This window comes from Pteropus alecto, unplaced genomic scaffold, assembly GCF_000325575.1.
Source record: "Pteropus alecto unplaced genomic scaffold, ASM32557v1 scaffold121, whole genome shotgun sequence".
In the NCBI taxonomy this organism is placed as follows: domain Eukaryota; kingdom Metazoa; phylum Chordata; class Mammalia; order Chiroptera; family Pteropodidae; genus Pteropus; species Pteropus alecto.
This window is the reverse complement of record NW_006434369.1, coordinates 9,981,855-10,001,392: the sequence shown is the minus strand read 5'-3', so window position 1 is coordinate 10,001,392 and position 19,538 is coordinate 9,981,855. Positions and strand designations below refer to the sequence as shown.

Sequence of the window (19,538 nt, the reverse complement as noted above, 5' to 3'; positions counted from 1 at the left end):
AGGGAGACCTTGGAATGTTATATAGTTTGCCTAAGATCCTTAAAACTAAGAGAACTACTATGCAGCCTTTAATTACTCAATGTCGGATCTCCAAATTAAAATTTTAAAATTCAGGCAAAAAGTGTCAAGATTTATCATCTTTGTAATAATAAAGTCAGACTTATAAAAAATAAGCATATAACTAAGTGTTCAATAGACACTGATGTAAATGATCAGAGGTGAGACAAAGGTTTATCCAGATTTCCATACAAGAGTTTCTTCACTAGTGAAGTGCTGCTCTCCAGACACCTTTCAGAGCTCGTCAAGGAGATCATCCTTGTCTGCACTCATTTCCTCATTCTTTATCAGGTATTTTTTTGGAAGTTTCTGTTTCTTCTCACATTTGGTCTCAACTATGAAGAGGACAGTCTTTCAAGATGTATTTTCTATAAGCCAATGTGATGATTGCAAACTAGGCTGACATCATCCAGAATTGCTTTCCCTATAAAATTCTGTCTCCATACTTTCAGTTCTCTTGACAGAATTAAGCACAAAACAGCCTTAATAGGTGACTTTTGGCTTACAAATGAAGCATCACGGCATATTTTGTTTCTATTCTTCTTTACTTTTCACAAAGCAGTTTTATATCCCTTAGGAGCCAAAAGAAGCATTTTTTTGTAATTAGGGTTTGCTACTGGCACTTGCTCCTTGAAACATTCATCTGTCCAGCTCTCAGACTGAGAGGACTGTACCACAACTGTGAGTTTTGGAGCAGGGTGGTCATAGTCCTCCTCTCCCTGAAATCCTGGATAGAAAGTTCTAAAAATAATGCTCCAACTGTATCTTGTGATATTATGAGCTTTTTTATACATTAATAGGAATTAATAAGAATGGACAAGAGAGGATGCTTGGCTAGTAATGAACTGAACTGTCACTAATTAGCTGTGCGAAACACGTTCCCTGGGTCTTGGTTGCTTCAATAAAAAGAAAACTCAAAGGGACTAAAAGCGAAGGACATCTAAGGACTCTCTGAGGCAAACACTATTAGCATCTTTGCACTTTTCTACACTTCTCAGCCCTCTTTGGGCCAATAGAATGCTGGTGGAAGTGATTTATTCCACTTTACTGGCCTGCTCCCCAAAACGTCTCATACCCTTTCTCTCATCTATACGGCTGAAAGTGAACCTGGCATGGTGGGGCCACATGAAGGGAAAAAAACAGATTCCTGAATATGGCTACCTAAGAGAGCCATTGACTATCACAGGAATGAAAACTAAACTGTACTGTGCTAAGCCAGGGTTTACTAGTTACAGCAGCTTACTGCAGCCCTACCTTGACTAATGTGTTCTTCCAGCTCTAAAATTCTGTGTATCTAAGGAAAGGCAGAAGCAGGAAGAGATCTGAACATAGGAAGGAAACACTAGATGTAAACCTACTGTTTAATCAGATGTGGTACTCAGAGAAGCTTCTGTAAATGAACTAGTGCAAAGACCAAGGAGGCTGGAGCAATATTTAAAGGATGCTTGGTTCTTTTTTGTGTAACAGTGATTCTGTATGTGATACAAGGCCCTGGTTGAATCTGGAGAAATAGTTTTTTTAGAATAGAATAAAGGCGAATTGTGGGAAAATGATGACGTCTACCTACGTCCTTTATCAATAAGAGAACTCAGAATTTTTTTTTTTATCATATAGAAAGCGATTAAGTCTGGGTAGATACTGATCATTTGGGAAAAACAGACTGCTCCTTTTGTGTTTAGTTTAATACTTTTTCAGAATGGATTCCCACAGATAGCATTTTTGTCTTGACATATTTTTACTGAGTGAAAGTACTATTTTCAAGAAAATCCCAAAGTTTCATATTTTAGAATAAATGAAGCCTTTCTGTGGGATAAGAAAGCCACAGAAGACACTAAAAAACCACATGGCCTGTGTTAAATCAGGGAAAAAGTCTGGTGGGAATGTGAAAGCCTGTCTATGCTCAAGGGTCACTTTCTGTATTCTAGCTCCTGTTTACTTTCTGGACCTTGGTCAGTGTCTTTTTGACAGTATATTTTCTGCAGTGCAGCTGGGCTTTGTGATCCATAATCAAGCACAGAAAGCCTTTAGCAATCCCATCCAGGGAGCTCAATTTTCCTCGATTTAAATATGAAAGTTAAATCTCTGTCCAGACATGCCTCTTTGCAGGCCCAATGACTCTTACACCTGCAGGACACTTCATCTTTGAATGCGCTTCCCATTTTCCAGACAAGCTCAGGGGATCTGCCACTCTCCCATCCCAATAAAATTCCTGTCTGCACTAAATTGCCTTGTAGTTGTGATTTTTACCTCAATAAAACTACATCTTGAAAGGGATAATTGGTTTGATTCTTTACCTGACATAATTTATGCATGTTTTAGTTTTGGAATATACAGTATTTATGCGAGAGGGAGAAATCTTTGTGATGTGATGGGCATACCCAAATTGACAGAGCTAATGGCCATTTAGAGCAGTGGAACTGGCCTCTGACATCTTCTAAGCACTGCATTCTCACTCTTACTGAGATTGCATCCACAGCCTCCAGCAGGGGACTTAAGATTTTCTGAGAGTCAGAAACCAACCCCCATGGAGCTTGCTAAAACTGTGCATTCTTGGTCTTCACCCTAGATCCTGAATTAGATTCACTGTGAATGGGGTCCAGGAATCTATATGTTCAATAATCTTTGTAGGTGATTCTGGTCACACCAGAATTTGAGAAACATTCCTCAAGTTAGGAAATCAAACCTGTTTCTGAGTTGTAATTGGCTAACACAAATAAACTATTAGATGAAAGAAAGGGAAGGGAACTAATTCTTTTTGGATGCCGTGTGTGTGTGTGTGTAGGAGAAATTGGAGATTCAGAGAGGGTAAGAAATATTAGTAAATAGTGAGGCAGAGAGTTGAACTCAGATCTCTTTGGATCCAAAAAGCATACTTTTTTCACTAAGCCACACTTGCTGACCATCCTGCTGGGCATTTCCTATGTTTCCACCAGTGGGTCAAATATTTTAGGATTCATAATAGGTCATCCTTTTATCTACTGAGGGATATTATGAGAATTTCTTAAGACAATATTGGTAAGTCCTTCCATTCACTTGTGGGATTTCTGTTGTGGACACTGCAGTGTACTGACCAGAGACCCAACCTGAGACTGAGCAGTCATTCTGTCAGCTCCTGAAGACTTGGTTACTGACAGCTCTCAACAGAGTTCCCTCCTAAAATTGACCTCACCTGGAGAGAGCTTCTTAATGCATGTCATGTCTCCTTCCTGGGATAGTCCACATCCTATATCTGGGCCAGGCAGCGGTACAAAGGCCAAGCCCCTTGCTTCAATTCTAGACAACTCCGACAAACCACCCCAGCACCAGAGGGCCCATGCTGTTATCCAGGGCCTTTATTACAACTGCACTGCAGTATACCTCTCTCTCTGCCTATTCCTGTGTCCTTCCCTGCTTTTCTGTGTTCCCAAGAGCACTTCCCATAAACCTCCTGCATCTCAATTTCTATCTCTCTAGGAGTTTACTTCTCTGGGAACTCAACCTATGGTGTTGTTAAATCAAATTTTCCTTGTGGATAAACTATGCCTATGCTTATGCTTGGGCAGTGTTATGGGCTGAATGTGTCCCTCTCCCCCAAATTCATATGCTGAAATCCTAACTCCCAGTACCTCAGAATGTGACTATATAAGGTCTTTAAAGAGGTGATTAAGGTTAAATAAGATCATTAGAGTAGACCCTAATCAAGTATGACTAATGTCCTTGTAAGAAGAGGAGATTAGGACAGAGACACACAGAGAGAAAAGATCATGTAAAAACTCAGGGAGAAAACAACAATTTGCAAGCCAAAGAGGGAGTCCTCAGAAGAAATCAAACCTGCTGACGCCTGGTCTTGGACTTTCAGCCTCCAGAACTGTGAGAAAATAAATTTCTATTGTCAGTCATGAAGTCTGGGGCACTTTGTTATAGCAGCCCTAGCAAACTTATAAAGGCAGATTTAGAGCTACTACATGTCAGTTCCTATTCTTTCATGTTTACTGTCACAGAACAATCTAGAAACATGAGCAGGTTTAGGTGTACAAAGGTAAGGTAATAACTTACAATAGATGAGTTTTCATATTCCCTAAAATATGTCAGAATAATCATATTTTTAAAGGAGTGAAAAAAGAGTGCATGCATTACTCTATTTTATTGCATCTCCCTGTCAGGGACATTTATCACAACCTATAGCAGATGTAAATACACAGTCTGACAGCTATTTTGGACCTACAGTGAACTTGTATTTAACGGGAAAAAAAGGACAAAATTTTCAAATTCTGTCAGTCAATACTTTTTGGCCTTCTGTGAAGCAATAGTTCAGTCTGGCTTTTTTTCTTTAGATTAACCATAACAGACCATGTCCAACTGCCAGCTTCCTGCCTTAGTATAGAGGAAGAGTAAAAGATGCCAAAAAAGAAAAAAGAAAAAAAGAGAAAAAAAAAGTTTTACAGTTTAAAAGACTTTTCTTTCAGTTTTTCCATTTTTCTGAGCTAGTCTCTTTATCATTCCCAGTGGCACACTGGGAAATGTTTAACTATCAGCTCTCTGAAAAAAACAAACAAACAAACAAACAAAAAAACCAGAGAGTCCTGTCGTGTAGTCTTTGCAGACTCCCCCTATGGCTGTTACCAAACTATCCTCAGCTTCACTGAGAAGCACGAACACAGTTTTCCAGGGACCTGGAACTAGCTGCCTCCATGCTACCGATTCATGCCAAAAGGCAAAAGAAAGCTGTATGGTACCCAACCTCCCTGCAGCCCTTAGGTGGCCCTCCAGGTGTGAGCGTGGACTCTCCACCTTCTTCTCATTGATATTTGCAGTAACCTCAGGGCTTGCTGCTGCTACTTGCTGAGTTTTTTTTTGTTTGTTAGTTTGTTTTTGTTTTTTTTTTTAGGGGCTTACTTTCAAGAGTATTTATAAGTTTAGCACAGGTTTCTTCAAAAGATTTTGCTGGCCATGCCCCCATGCTATATTCATCGTTTCTACTAGAACCAGAAAATCCCTGCATCAGGGAGCTCAGGGGAGCGACCAAGTCTAGCCCAAGCTAGACTCCCACAGACTTGTTCTCTCGCCAGGCATTTCCCCATACTCTGCTTCTCCCATCTTTTCCCTTTAGTAATTTGTTTTAGCTGCATAGACTTTACTTTTATGTGCTGTAGAACTCCGGGTTTCACTGGAATCCTCTGTTGAGGGCTTATGCTCAATGAGTATATGCAGAAACACAACTCTTAAGCAATTTACACACTCATCCCTACTTTATAGATGAAGAAACCGAGGCAAAGAGAGGTTAAATAACTTGTTCCAGTTCATATCACTTGTTAGTGGCTGAACTGAGGTTCAAATTAGGCAGTGTGGCTTCAGGTCTGTATTTTTAACCAGACACTTGTCCCCTAAAAGAGACTCAGGAATAGATCCTTAGGAAGCATGGATGACAAGAAATAAATGCTCCTTTTTATCAGGTGATGCTAATAATCTCCAAATATTCGCATTCTACTTAGTCTAGCATGAAGTATGAAATAAAGTTTAATGATGAAAAAAAAAAACACTCAGAAGTGGCAGAATTAATGATCTCAAAGAACCCTTGGACTCTGAACATAGATAATTCTAAAAGCAATTAAAGATTTCAGGTGGTAGAATTGTCTGCTTTTCAGGTCTAGAATACCAAAAGTGGAGAATCAACATGTATTTGAAAGAACACAGCGATAATGTTCATTGCAGGGACACATAAGGAATGAAATACTGGCTTGCTTTATAGAATGCTATGTCTCTCTTTCGCTCTCACTCTCACTCTCCATCTCGCTCTGTCTGTTGCTCTGTTTTTGTTTCTGTTTAATAAAACTGGCTGGGTAGTATTAAAAATGAGAAGAGATGAGTTTCATTTCACTCTTCATTAAGAAAATAATATACTTAAGGAATCACAAATAAATGTAATTTGTTTCAGTTCTGAATTGTAATTTGGTTTGGGTAAATCCTCTGAGGTGCCCAATTCTGTGACAGATTTTTGTCATAGAATTCTAGGACTAGGGGGGATTTTTTAGGAGGTCATCATTTTAAAACATTATGGTGATATGACGATCTAATTGGTCTTTAACGACTTTCACAGGAATTCTTTTAATACTTATCAAAATGTTTAAAGAAAACATTTGTCATTTTACTTAACTTACACTGTTCCCCTGCAAATGAAATAGGGACTTCTTTGGAATGACCTGGCTGCCCAGTGCTTTTTTATTTGTGTTGACGATTAGTTTTCCACATGATACAAACAACAAATTAATGATCTCGGCACATAAAGGAATTCACTTTTTTTTTTCTTTTGAGCACATGTTACTTTATGCTCACTTTCTTATTTCATCTTCAAGATAATTTTCCTATCACCATTTTATAAATTTGGAAACAGATATTCAAAGGGTCAAGTAACTGGCTCATGGTTACTCTACTGATAAGTGTAAGAGTGAGAACATAAATCCAGGTCTGCCTGACCTCAGTGCCACCAAACCATGCTGTGCTGCCTGCTTCCCTTAGAAGTCAAATACTAAGTGCTATTACATATCATTTGTGCGTAATTTCCATAAAACCTTAGTAAGATAAAAGAGTTGATTTTAACCCTAGCCACCTCCCCAAGCCACGTTGATTTTCTTGTGGAATGGTGAATGGAAGTGGAATTCTTTAAAGGTCACTGGCAAAGAGGAAAGGAGGCACCAGAGAACTGGCTAATCCAGAACTGAGGTAACCATCTCTCAATAGTTCAGTAAGTGTAACTTCCAGACTTTCTTGGGCAATAGTTATACTAAGTGGAATATTCCAGCTGTACCCCAGAAGACATCTTCCATTCAGAAATTTCTGAATGGAAGAAGATTTCCGGTGGGCATCAGTGTATCCGTATAAAAAGATTCATCTAACAAAGCAAAATCTGGCAACCTAAAATCAATCTTTTAATTTTAAATATTAGTTGCAACCCTGGGTGAGACTGGAACACCATTTGTATTATTGTTTCAATGGAATTAGTCTGAGTCGAACTGGACAAAAGGGATGTATGTTCTTTTCATCACTACTCACCCTTGCCCACATTTTCCCAGATGGTTCTCTCTATTAAGCCAAGGAATGTTGGAGCTCTGGATCTTGAAAAGGTCAATTCCAGTGTTTTAGTCTGCTGATCAGTTTCTTCCTTTTCATTACTCTACCTTAAAGAATACACAATGTTCTCAGGCTCGTGAATGACAATATGGAATTCACAGCTTCCTGAACCTGAAAAGAGAAGTTAAAATCTTTAAAACAGGTAAACTCTAGGAAAGTCTGAGACACTTTTCATCACTTAAGGATTGCATTATAGCAGTTGGAAAAGCCAAATCCATAGTTTCATGGCATCTATCATTCATTTATAAAATCAAAGGAAGCAGTTACGGAGCTCTTACTATGCATAGCTGGAACTTCTAAGACATATAAAATATAGACCTGTCCTCTAGGAACTCACAATCTAGTAGGATGAACCAAAAAATACAATGCCATAAAATGTCACAGATACTCTGGTAGAATATGAAGTGGATCTGGTGAGAGCACAGAGGAGGGAGAAGGTAACTTTGGGAGTCGTGAGCGATGTTTGCCAGGTATTTCTTATTGGGGCAGAATGGCAGAAGTGAGTGGCCCTTTATTATCTATAATCTACAACTTTAGTCCTGTCATTGATTTAACTTGTTTTTCCACTCCTCCAGCCTGCTGCCTCATTACCCCCATTTAAACTAATATAGCGGGTTGCTACTGTTATCATTCTGAAGCCACCACACATGTCTGACTCTACCTCTCATCAGCAGCTTGTGAAGACCACTGGAACCATATGCTTTTCTTATTTGCTGAAAATGAGGAAAAATGGTGTTTTGGTAATGTAACTTTTAAACAGCTTAGATATAAAACCCAGAATTTGATTTTTTGGGAATAAAATTGAATGAGCTTTTGGTTGATTAGTCCTGACCAGTTTTTCATTTCCTTTTCATCACCTTACAGCCATAAAGTTCAGTTTGGGGATGGTATGTGTGTGTGTGTGTGTGTGTGTGTGTGTGTGTGTGTGTGAGTGTGTTTGTATCTTTATGGACGATAGTTAAAATATATAGTCTAAGAAAAACACTAATACTTAAACCATGTGGGGTGCACAGAAGTCTTTTTGAGGAATGGATATCTGAATATTTGTAAAAGGAAAGTGTTTTTCCTATCAAGAATGAAAAAATTACAATTAAATGGATATTTTAAAACATAGGGCAGAAAAATAAGGATTGTGTTTGGTACATGATAGATGCTCAGTAAACTGTGTAAAGGACCAATTCAGCTGTCCTTATGGGAAAAAGACATCTTCCTAGAACTGTTTTCCAAACAGAGGATAATTGGGAGTTGATCTCTTTTCATTTCTACTAGTATGGGAACAGCCTTCTGTAATTTCATTTTGATAAACACAGTATTTATAATTATGGTTAAGTGTGGGAATGGGGGAAGAATTTTCCTCTGAGGCACTTGCAGTGGCTAGGCAAGAGGACATGGGCCCATGACTCATTTGCTCTGCCTGAACTCATGATGGTCACCCCAGAATCTTGGTTCTAGTTGGTGGAAAAGACCAGCAGTGAGAGTTACTGCGTTTCTAAAGTTCTGTCCATTTCCTCTATAGAGATTCATATTTTGAGGCATTTTAACTGCCCAAGATGTCTGAGCTTAAAGGCAGTCACTCAGAGTGGATTTGCCTGTGGGGATCCCATAAACTACAGAACCAGGAATAATATATATATATTATAATATATATTGTCATATATTATAATAATTATAATATAATAATTATTGTATATAATAATATATTATAATATTATATATAGAGAGAGAGATTTCATTAATTCTTTATTGTGAAATTTAACATACCTACAGAAAACTGTATGTAACGAAATATAGAGCTTAATAAATTGTTATAAATGTAACTGCCAACCAGGTCAAGCCTTAGAATACAGCCAGGGCCCCAGAAGTTTTCTGGGTGCCCTTCCCAATACAACCCCTTTCTTTTCTTTAAAGGCAGCACTGCCCTAAGCCCCAAGCAAGGGACCTTGTTTTGGGCCTTGTGTTTTTGAGCTTCTAGCTCTCCTCCAGCTCTGTCTCTTTCTAAGGGGGATTGGGATCTGCAGGGCCAAGAGGCCATGACCACCTGGGACCCATGACTCCCTTTCTAGACCAAGTTCCAAGTACAGAGACATTTGGATTCCTTGTCTAAATGAGTCTATGCCCACTTCCAGGTCTTCCAAGGCCTCTTTCTCAGGTCTACCTTCCTGAGGGGTAACCTAGGGGCAGATATTTGTAGGAGGCTGTGGATGAAGTTTAGACTTTAGGACTAAAGAGTGTGCATATATGAACACAAAGACCCTTGAGGTATGGGATGGAACAGAGGCTGGAAGGAGGAGAGCAAGCCCTGGGATCAGGGGCTTGCTCTTCTTGTGTCACATGTTCCAGTGAGAAGCTCTAAGTAATCCAAGAATTCTAAGGTTCAGTTCAACCTTCTAGGTTGCCATAAAGATATATTTGTCGAGGTAAGATAGAAAGTCTTTTATTTAAGAACTTGTCACTTTAATTTACAACTTTTCAACATTTAGGCCCATAATATGAAGTTCTCCATTTAGGGCCCACAAATGTTAGGAGTAAGTCTGCCTAAAGGTAACATCCTGACTGTTATGGGAATCCCCTGTGCCTTTTTTTATACTTTATCCACTTAACTCTGCATTCTTATATACTACAGTCAATATCTTTGTTTTTGACCTCAATAAATAAATCATACAGTATGTATTCTTTTATGTTGGCTTTTTCCACTCAGCATTATGTTTGTGAAATTCAACTATGTTGTAGCTTATAATTTTCATTGCTGTATAGTATTCCAAAATGTGGTTATCCAACCATTTTAATGTTAATGGACAATTGCATTATCTCCAGTACTAGGCTATCACGAATAATACTGCTAATTGGATCTCTATCTATTTTTGTTGTGCATATACCGAGGAACGAAATTGCTGGGTGATATATATATATATCTTCAACTTTAATGGAACATACTAAACTGTTTTCTAAAGTGCTTGTACTAATTTTTATTATCACTTGTAGGATATGAGAGTCCCTATTGCTCCTGACAATGTTTGGTATTTCTTAGTTTTAACTAGTCTGTACTAGGACTATTTTAAGTATGTTCCTAAATTTTTTTTTTAATTTCCATTATTTGCATCTTAAAATACCAAAGTGATCCTAATAACTTGTAGTTCCATTTTGACCACCAATAGCATCAGTAGAGGTATATAATATTAATAACAATAATATTTCTAATAATCTCCAATTTTTTTATTTGAGTATGGTAGCGAAGAGAAAATCTGTAGCCTTGGAAGATTCACAAATAAAAATCCAAATAAACAAGGTTGGCCAATACAATATTTAAAAATAACACACAAATTAACAGACTGACTTAGGGGGTGAATGAACATGCCAGACATACAGTTGTTATTGACATCCTTTCATAGGGTTATGTATGTCCCCAGAGCATGCTCTGACATTATGTGAGGACTGGTAATTCATGAATTGCTGAATTACCCAGCTGGAACCAATCAGGCCCACCTTAGAGATGGAAGATCAGCTGGGGGAGCCCATCAGCTTGCAGCTCATTAGCATGCCACATCTGGTAACATCTGTTACTCCAGGAGGCAGCAATAACCATGTGCTCAGGTCAACAGAAAACAAGGGACATGCTCAAGTCTCTTCAGCAGAAATAGTCATAGCCTCCTTACTGCCTGCTTCTTTCACCTACTTGGGCCCCTGAGCGTCCTCCCTCTTGCTAATATCCTCAACCTCCTGGCCATTTTGTCCTTTTAGTGCACCCTCTTGGGCAGAGCCCAGCCTGGAGAAACTCAGCTGTTTACCTTCTCTACTTCAATCTTCCAGCTGTTGAGCATTGCCAGAGAAACCACACACCCTGCAGATGGTGTCGCTGTAAACTTATGGCGACTAGTGCCATCTCAGCCCTTGTTGCTGTCAAGCAGCCCTTCTCTGCTCCCCTGGTCAGCTCACCCTCCCGTTCTCCCTTTTTTCTGTTACAATGATAATAGGTCTTCTTCTGTAATGATGTATTGGATGCCTACTGCAGACACAGCTGGCTATTGTCTGTTATGGACAGGAGTATTTCAGACTCTCTCTGGTCCTCTTAAGTCTCTGGTTTTATTGCTTACCCTTCTACGGAGCCCCAATCTCAAACTCCAGTGTCAGCAGTGGTCAAACAGGCTCACGTTTTCCCCTTAAGAACCTGGTATCAGGTGCTTCCTTGGCTCGACCAAGACCTTCATTCAAACGTGGAAGGAAAAAGTGTTATGGGTTGAATTATGTCTCCCGAGATTCATATGTTGCAATCTTAACTTAACCCCCAGTATCTCAGAATGTGATCCTATTTGAAAATAGTATTGTTGCAGGTGTAATTAGTTAAAATGGGGTCATGCTCTCTTTGGATCTCAGTTTCCTCATTTGGGACATGAAGATGTTATAATTTTTGTAGAGTGCAGTTCCAAAATCTGTGGTAGCAAAAGTGGTGGGATGGAAAAGGCAGATTAGAAGAGAGAGCTTTGAGCTCTCCATGTCTCTTTTGACCAAAGCAGTTCTAGTCTTAATTGTTTTATATTTTGAAACTCTTGGTAAAATTTGGGTTAAAAAAGTGTTTCATTGTTTAAAAAAACAGTTTAAATCTCCTAGCTCAGGTGACATTTAAGATCCTTTCCAACTGCAATAGACTATGATTATAAGGAGGTTTTACAAGTTAAGGCATATGGGTTAGATGAACATATAGCACAGTTTTTTCTCAAAAAAGCCTGATTTAATAAAAATTTATTTCTTTTCAGTAAAGGGAATTCATTAAAGGACTTACTAATGCAATTTAATTTTAAAACCTTTAAAGACATTCATATAAAAACAATCATAAATTAGAAAAGCAATCTTTTATTGGACCTTATGTTGGAATTTGGGGTTTAGAAATATGCTCGCTGCCCACATGTGACTGAGACCCGTGTACCAGCAAGCACTTGTACATAACAAATAGGTGATGAGCCTTTGAAATAACTGTGGCTGTTCCATCTTTGTTTCCCCATGACACAATTTAGTCTCTGGTACACAGTCCGTACCCAGGAAATATTGAATGAGAACGTACGATGAAGTAGACTCTTTTCCTGGTGCTTTATGAGAATTCTTGGTGGTAGAAAAGAAACAGAACTTCCTTCTAAAGGAAGAGGCAGGTGGGGGGAAAACAGAAACACAGATTAAGAGTGGACAGTTCTGGACTAAGTGCAGGTAAAAATGGCAGGGCTTCTGCCTTGAAGGTTATGGTGAAAATGCAGTGCTATTTAATGAAAAGGCACAGAGAAGCTAAGCATCTATCAGTCATGAATATCATAAATTAAGTGCATCTATCTGGTTACTCTTTCAACTATTTGGGTAGTGTCCTGACAGAATAGCGCCTGACCTGGGTCAGGTTTATAGGAAGAGTTGTCAGGAAGACTCTTCAGGGGGCCAGGCAATGTTCCCCCCAAAGAAGACACCAAGAAAACAAAGAGCAGAGCCCAGGGACTGAAACCAATTGGTTCTGTCTAAGGGCCATTCTGGGCCTGAGATTAATGCAGCCAGCAGACCACATTGGCTGTTCACTGTCTAGCAACTGACAGTACCTGAAATAGAGGCCTCTTGAAATTAAACACTTACTGACTTGTCTTCCTTAGTAATTTCATTTCCCTAGGCTGTGGATCCTTACTAAATTGTTGCCTGCCAGCAGATGATGGAGCCCTTCTCCCACAGTGGGATTCACATAGTTTATTTTGGTAGGTAACTAAGACAGAAAGACAGAGTTAATTAAACCCTTCATAAAACAGTCCATCAGCCACCTGCTTGCAGAGCAATATGTCAGATTTTTTGCTGCTCTTTGGCAGAAAGATTGTGTTCTTCAACCTTCTCCAGGGCCTCATTCAGGATTCTAACCAGGTTACCTATGAAAACTTCTTTTTAGTTATGGTATATATTTTTTCCATTTGTGTAAAAACAATAAATAAATACCAGGGACCTTGTCAGGCCATGCCAAAGAAGAATTTGTTGAGGATTTAGTACCCTAATGCAGTGATCACACTTGAATTTGGCTAAACTTTTTAATTGGGTGGTTTGGCTCAATTTAACCAATGTAAATGTAGTTGGCTTATAGCTTTGCAAATGACCTTGGTTCTTTCAGAATGATCCCTGGAGGGGATTGGCTTTTAAGTGAATTGGAAATTTTCAGATATGTTTTAAAGATCTACAGAACAAGCCTTTCCTTTGTTTTAAAGGGGTAAGACTCAGTATATAGAGTGGGATGAAAAGGACTATCTATTATTTCATCTATGCGCACACCTAAATGTGCACCTTGGGGCATAGAAACAAAATAATTCATGTTTTAAAATTTTCTACAAACAATAAGCTATTCCAAACTACAGCCAAAATCTCGACCAAGGAAAAGGGCATAGTAATGATCATGAAATAAATGAAGGTAGAAGTCAAGAGCTATAAGTCTTTTAAACCCTTTAGCACTTAGCTAATGTCTTACTGAGTACATGGCTCCAAATTCTTTTTCTACTCTTTGCCAGCAAATTTTTAGGAATCCCCTGGCAGAAGAGAAGACATTGTTTGCTGCATCTTCCATTCCTATTGAGTTCTTGGGCACTGACTATTTACAGGGACTTTCAACCACCTACTTCACCCATCTGGTATTACTTTTTATTTCTTCTTCTTTACTAAGCTCTGACTCATCTCTGCTCAGACCTTTAGGTTTCCTGAAGGCCTCACTTCCCCAGATGTGGTGCCCTACCCAGGACAACTTGCTGCTGTCCATGAGGAATTTTAGGTCTAGGTCCCCAGTCTTAGAAAATGGGACCATGATTCACTCAATCATCCAAGTCAGAAATGGAGAGGTTTCCCTTGGTGTTTCCTTTGTTCTCATTCCCTACATCTAATCAGTAATGGGATCTTGTCATTTCTAACTCTTTAGGGTCTCCAGCTTTTGCCTTTCCTCCCATCTCTTTATTTCAGTTGCCATTCTTAGCTCATTGTCTCCTTCCTGGACTGTTGGAATTGTCTTCACTCTTCATCCTTAAGGCAGTGGGGAAGACTGAAAAGTTTTAACTGGGAAGAAATTTGCTTACATTTCCTTATCATAAGAATCACAATGAATCGAATAGATGAATTAGAAAGGCTGCTAGAATTGAGGTGGAGAGAAATTCATTACAACACTGTGCTAGAATCTAGATGAAAAATGAGGAGGGGCCACATTAAGTTCAGTCAGAGACAATGAAAGCAGAGGAAGTAGCTATCTGGCAAGTAGAGTAGAGAGAGCATAATAACTGATTAGAATTAGAAGGTGAGAGGGGGAATATTTTAAATAAATGTCTACCAGGTAGAAGTTTAGGAGATTGGGTGCATGGTAGTGTCATTCTGAGAAAGAGGAGATTAAGAATTAAATCTGTGAGAAAATGATAAATTTAATGTTATGTGTTAAGCTCCAGTTTCATGTGGAGAATATCATGTGGGGAGAGAATCTATAAACAGTTTATATATACAAGTCTGGGAATAAGAGAGAAGTGGCCATTGAAGACACAGATTTTGGAGTTATGAGCTTATAGCTTAACACAAGGGAATGTATGACACAAGCTGGACAGAGTGTATAAACAAAGAAAGGATGATGGCAGGCCCTTGGGGGAATACTATCCCTAGAGGGCACACAGAGAAGGGGATGGGGAGGTAGGAGAAAATTCAGGATACTAAGCTGTTATGAAAGCAAAAGAGGAAAGAATTTGACAATTAGATTATGGACATTCTTAAAGAAATCAGTTTCAATGGAATGGCAAAGACAGACATGAAATGCAACTGGTCTGAACAATGAATGAGATCAGAAATTTCAGATAGTGAGTTCAGACTTCTCTGTCCAGAAATTTTACTGTAAAAAAAAAAAAAAAAAGAAGATAAATGGGAAACAGAAATGATAACATGAGAGATCATGGTCTTAGGCCCATTTGCACAAGAGAATAGAAAGGCTTCTGTGATGAGTAATTTTATGTGTCAAATTGATTGAGCCATGGAGTGGGCCCATGTATGTGGTCAAATAATACTCTAGATGTTCTTGTGAGAGTATTTTTATATGAGATTAACATTTAAATAAGTAGACTGAGCAAAGTAGGTTACCCTCCCTAAAGTTGGTGGGCCCTATCCAAACAGTTGAAGGCCTGAATAGAACAAAAAGGCTGACTATCCCTGAGTAAGAGAGAATTTCTCTTTCCTGAATGCCTTTGATCTGAGACATTGACTTTTTCCTGCTTTCATTCTCAAGTGAGACATTGGTTCTTCCTGGGCCTGCTAGCTTTCTGAACTGTTTTAGACGACACCATTGGTTCTCCTGGTTCTCAGGCCTTTGGATTTGGACTGGAACTAGATCTTTGGCTATTCTTGGTTTCTACCTTGCCAATTCACCCTGTTTATCTTAGGACTTGCCATCTCCATAATTACATGAGCCACTTCCTTATAATAAATCATATATATGTTGTCTATATATATGTATATATAAGCTAATATAAATGCTATTGCTTCTGTTTCTATGGTGAACTCTGACTAATACAGCACAGAATGGAAAAAAAAAATAGAAAATAAGGAGGGAAGGGTGAAAGGAAAATGTGGGATGAATAAGGTCCATGAGAGCCTACGTGCTTTGAAAATGTAGGGAGAGGGCGGCTGATTGTTTAGCTGTCTGTAATCTCTGAAAACACTGATGACTCATTCATGTTATGTAATTAGAATTAGGCTTCAGACATTGCTGTCTTGGACTTTCTTGTCTTTCAGAAGCAGGACTTCCTAGCTTGGCTTGTTTTCTTGTTACTTAGGACCGGTTGCTAGCATAAAGTCATACTTAGAAAATTGAACCTTTAATAAGATTACTCAGAGACTTGGCTGCTTTCCTCCTGGCCATTTTGTCTTTATGTAGAAAAAATAAACATCACTTTTCTAAAGTGACATTACACATCACTTTGAAATATGTCCTATAGGCCAGCCCTGAAAACTATTGTGTGAGTGTGTTTTTTTTAATACACATGAAAAAGAAGCTTTTGTTTTAAAATATATATAAAAAAAATTATTTTACTCTAAAAAGCTTCTCTGATACTACCTGCTGAATAAAAACATTCTGTCCAGCTCGTTGTATCTGATCCATTTCTGCCACAGTGATATGATAATGGCAGAAATCACTGGGGTGATTTAAATAATAGGTTTATTGGGCACTTACAATTCATTTTGTTTCTGCTCTATTTCTAATATTAAAGTGACAAAGATGAACCATTTTATTTGTGGATGTAGCAGATGCCATTTGGAATATCTGCCCAGCTCAAAAAGATTCCTCTCGTTGCTCTCCTCACTCAGAGTAGTGGGTTTCCAATTTCAGTTTGGACAACATGATCATGCTTTACTGTTTAACAGCTGCCTGTACTTGAGGTGGGTGCCTGACCCAAGTTCAGAGTCAAAGTCCTTTTTGCACACTCACTGAGTCACTCACACAGTACCCATTCAAGGGTGAACTTGGGACCATGGGTGCATTTCCATCTCTGGTGCCATGAGATATATCCTTTTTCTCACAATGAACAACCTCCTCACCTCCCTTTCTTTCTCAATACCCTTCCAGCCCTACCGCCAGCAAGCTGAGTTGAACTGTATTTTATTACCTGCAGCCAAGAGTCCTAATTTATTCAATTATAATAAAAATATTCCATTCTTGGGTTGTATAATAAAAACAAGCTTAAGAATTTCAATGGTAACAGCCATGGACGGTGCACTAGGGAACACAGTGTTCTAATTAAATAACCACCCCATACTCTCTAACACCTTCTTTATCACAAGAAAGCTTCAGGAACTAGTCGCAACAGGGATTGCCATAGCCTTTCACACTGTTGGTGGAGGCATAGTCAGGGCAATGCTTGTAATAGACAGCTTGTCCAAATGTATCAGGACTACATATGCATATACCCATTGGCCCAGCAAGGGCATTTCCAGAAATTTATGCTACAGCTATATTTGGACAGGTGCAAAAAAGACACAGTGCAAGGTTACTTGGTAAAGCGTTGTTGGTAACAGCAAAATATCAGAAACAACCTAAATTTCTGCTAATATAGAATCGGCCAAATAAATTATGGGATTCCATACAATTGGAGTACTTTGATGCTGTATAAAAAGAATGAATAAGTTATTTATATATGGGAAGATCTTGAGACATAATGGTAAGTGAAAAGAGCAAGGTACTTAACAGTAGGTTTTGTAGGCTATCATTTGGGAGATAACAATATATATATAAGCAAATTTACTCAAATTTGCTTATATATATATTGAAAAAAGCTCTGGAAAGAAAAACAAATAAATTAATTCCAGTAGGTTACTTGTGTGTATAAATTTGTGTATGGCAGAGAGTGGGAGTAGGAACTGGACAGCTTAGAAGATAGGAGTACGAAAGGGACTAACTGTATATCTCTTAAAGTTTTAAACAATGGTATACTGTTTGTATATTGTCAACTATTCAAAAGAAAGGGGAAGGAAGAGGGAGTAAGGGAAGGGAGAGAAGAATTAGGAGGAAGAAGAGAAAGAGAAAGGAAGGGAGCGCTGTGTTCTCAAACATTAAGCTGGATAAGCTCTCGAAATGAAGACTAGATATCAAGGTAACAGCCATAATTTGAGACTTGGCTACTTACTGTATAATATGAAGGCTTAGGAATTTTCTGTCCTGATGGAAATGAAATTTGCTACTGTCACATTTTATGCAGGTCTCAGAGCAATTATGAGTCCAGGAAAAAAAATTCAAATTTCAATATGCACATTTGACTTTGCATCTTTTTATACACACGCATATTCAAGTATATTCATCATGGAGAGGAGAGAGAGAGAGAGAGAGACAGAGACAGAGAGAGAGAGAGAGAACAAGAGAGAGAGAAATCAGTAGCTACCAACAAAAATGATATCTTTGTTTTATCAGAATTTGTCACTCTCATTCCAAAGAAATATCAACCAAACATCACCCCAAAAGCAGAGACTGTCTTTCCAGTTATGAGGTGGCCAGCTCAGGTGCTATCTGTGACTCCCATCAGAGAAGGGGAACGAACCTATCTTCAGAGATATCAGCTCTCAATCTGCCTTCACTGATTCAAGGTACATATCACGCTCATAGAATACTGCTCAAGTTTTCTTCTCCATCACAGACAAAAATCTCACACAGGGGAAGACCTCTTGGAATGTATTCCTTTGGGTTACACACAATCTACATAGACAATGACATAATGACAGCGAACACGGTTCCCAGCACCCCACCTCCCAGAAACAGGAAGATGTGTCAATCCCACAAATGGTAAGCTTATCTTCTCTGAACCTCGGTTCTCGCAGATTCTAGCTTGGTGAGTCAACAGTCTGTCTTCTGAATGGTCTATAGGTCTGGAGCACAAGTATGAACAGGGTTTAGCTTTCTGGAAAGGGTGGGCTTATGGAAGAACAATTAAAGACAACAGCTGTACTAGATCAGGGCCATGGTAGAGGAATTGGCTTTTTCCTGAAGCTGCAGCTCACCAAATAAAAGCTAAAGCCATCAGCAACTATGTTTCGAGTAACGAAAAATTACCACTGAAGTGATGATTCAGAGACACCGAATTCTCTGCACACTGAGTGGGTGAATTGCTGGGGATGTTACATCACAGAGGCTGATTTTACCCAGTGAGGTTTGTAGAGCAGACATACGATTTTACCCAGTGAGGTTTGTAGAGCAGACATATGATTGCGTGCAAACAAGTCACAGGCACAGTTAACAATGTCTTGTGTCTCTTTGCAGGTTTTCTCTTTGGCCTCTCAAGGGAGCTGGGAGAAACTCGTCTGAAACTCAAACCTGCCTCTGCCATTATTTTCCCTTAAACTCGATCTAAACCTCAGGAGATCTTCTGGAGTATTCACTGAATTCTAATGAGAACTGAGCCCTCCAAATATTATTCTTACTATGTTTTGCTAATATTTTTCACTGGAAACACATCATACCAAGATGTTTTGGACCGTTTTACTTCCCAGATTATTTGGAAGCTAAAGGGAGCAAACGTCCTGCTTCTGGGCTGATCCAGATTTTTCATGATCTAGCCAGGGGAGGCAAAGATTCCAGGACAAGCCTTTAGGGAAGGCCAAAGGTTTCTGAAAGTATCTGTGGACAAATAAATGCGATGTTACTGGGCTACCTCCCATAACTGAGCAGATGATAGTGTTTTGTGATTTACCGGCAGGTAGGCTGGCAGTGGCCTGGGTCCTGGCACCTGACACCTGAACTATGTTTTACTAATATTTTAGTAAAAGCTTTTAGAGAAAAGCTTCCAGCCTTTCAAATGCTCCTTGGCTGCAAAGAAGCAGGCAAGATCCAGGGGCATCCATGGGAACTAGATTTTTGGACCTAGTAT

At 38.9% G+C, this 19,538-nt stretch overlaps 1 long non-coding RNA gene across 2 annotated transcripts in view; it reads left to right on the top strand.

Moving 5' to 3' along the window:
• Positions 1-19,328, top strand: part of LOC112477637 — a 90,737-nt gene extending 71,409 nt beyond the window's left edge. Inside the window, exons 2-4 of one of the 2 annotated variants that reach the window (XR_003045533.1) lie at positions 18,089-18,261; positions 18,329-18,457; positions 18,932-19,328. This is a non-coding gene — a long non-coding RNA (uncharacterized LOC112477637). The remainder of the gene's footprint in view (positions 1-18,088; positions 18,262-18,328; positions 18,458-18,931) is intronic. The other variant, XR_003045532.1, reaches the window with a different exon arrangement.
• Positions 19,329-19,538: the final 210 nt, after the last annotated feature.